This window comes from Salvia miltiorrhiza, chromosome 3 (genome assembly GCF_028751815.1).
Source record: "Salvia miltiorrhiza cultivar Shanhuang (shh) chromosome 3, IMPLAD_Smil_shh, whole genome shotgun sequence".
Classification (NCBI taxonomy): domain Eukaryota; kingdom Viridiplantae; phylum Streptophyta; class Magnoliopsida; order Lamiales; family Lamiaceae; genus Salvia; species Salvia miltiorrhiza.
The window spans coordinates 47610472-47612613 of record NC_080389.1 but is presented as its reverse complement, the minus strand read 5'-3'; positions in this window follow the sequence as shown (position 1 = coordinate 47612613).

Below are 2142 nucleotides of genomic sequence, written 5' to 3'. Positions count from 1 at the left end.
ATATAACCACAAGCATATAATCTCTCACCTTAACCTTGCTTTGAAATATCTTGACAAAACGTAAATACATATAACCCGAAACAAAAAAAAAATAAAAATTTATAACTATGTGAAATGAAAATAAAACTGGTGTTCTGCCCTCCCATCTTGGTTCGTGTTCTCCATATATATATATTAGCAATAGGAAAAATCTTTGATGGGCTCCAAAATTATTTGCGTCAATCTTAACTTTATTTATTCAAATTATTAATGTGGAGATTAATATGCCATCCATCATCCTTTTCATTAAACAAAAGGCAACGACTTTCTTCTTTTCTTTTTCTTTTTAGATAAGTATACATATATATAATGATTGTATGCATATATATCCTAATCTATAAAGGACCACATAAATCTATTTTAATTAGAAAAAAAATCTTCACTACTACTACTACTACTTATTATTATTATTATTATAATTATAATAATAATAATAATAATAATAATTATTATTATTATTATTATTATTCAAAATTAAACCTATCAATTAAGAAATCATTATAAGCTTATTAAAACAAAACATGAACATTAAAAACGAAATCACTAAAATAAATGCATTATAAATTTCTATGATAACACCCATTTAAATATGTTAACCATATATATATTTTCGTAAATCACTTTATATATAAAAAAAATTCAATTTACTTAAAACTCTAAATCTGAACTTCAAATATTTTATTAATAATTACAACCCAAAACATAATGAATTAATTAAAAATCTCATTTAAACTTCTATATATAATTATTATTAATTGTTCAGCTTCTATGATAATGCTCATAATATTGGGGTGTTACACCAGTTGACAGCCGCTTCACCTTCGTGCTCCACAATCATGTTGTGGAGAATGATGCAACACAACATGATATCCTTAAGGTGCTCTACGTACCAATTGCGCGCCGGACTTCGAATGATTCCCCACCGAGTTTGAAGGACTCTGAAGGCGCGTTCGACATCCTTTCGTGCCGATTCTTGCATCTTCTTGAACCTTGCCTCCTTCGGATTGGTTGCCATTGATGGACTCTTGACGAAGCAACGCCACTCCGGATATATGTCGTCACACAAGTAATAGCCCATCCGGTATTCGCGCTGGTTGGCATGAAAGACCACCGGCGCCGCAGTTCCTCCTAACACGTCGGAGAAGAGAGGCGACTGATTCAGCACATTGATGTCATTGTTTGAACCAGCGACGCCGATGAAGGCGTGCCAAATCCACAAATCGTGGGATGCAACGGCCTCCAATATCAAGGTGGGCTCTCCCTGATCCCCGCGTGTGTAGGCGCCGTGCCACGCCTTTGGGCAGTTCTTCCACGCCCAATGCATGCAGTCTAAGCTCCCGAGCATCCCGGGAAAACCGTGCCGCGCCTCGTGCATATGAAGGAGGCGTTGGACGTCAGTTGGCGTTGGACGGCGCAGGTAATAGGCTCCAAAAGCCCGTATGACCGCCTTGCAGAAATTCTTGAGGCATAAGCGCCCGGTTGAGTCGGCCACTTTGAGATACTCATCGAAAACATCCGCACTAACCCTAGTGGCTAATTGGCGGATAGCCGACGTGCATTTCTGTAAAGGAGAAAGATAATGTCGACCGAGTGCATCAGTGCTCATATGGAAGAAAATATCTTCACCTTGAACAGCCTCGACGATGCGCAAGAACAGCTCCTTCTGCATGCGAAAACGACGCCGGAAAAAAGTAGGGCCGTATGTTGGATTGTCGATGAAGTAGTCTTGCATAAGACGTACATGGGCCTCTTCACGATCACGGTGGACGTATGATCGGGGACGTTTGACACGCGCCGGCTCAAGCGCCGGTTGGGAGCAGTATGATTGAAGTACTTGTTTCTGCAACTCAACCAACTCCATGAACCTTTCAGCTACTTCGTCGGAATCGGGTGAAGAATCATGTTCGGGTGACGACATTTTTGGAAGAACAAAGATGATATTTTGCAAGAAAAATTGAAGGAGGAAGAAGGAGTGAGTTGTGATGAATGAGGGAGGGAGAAGTATTATTTATAGAGAGAAAAGAAGAGAAAAAAAGGGCTCAAACGGCTAAAAGTGTTGTTGCAAAAAAAAATCAAAATTATTCAAAAAAGCCGTTGGATTTT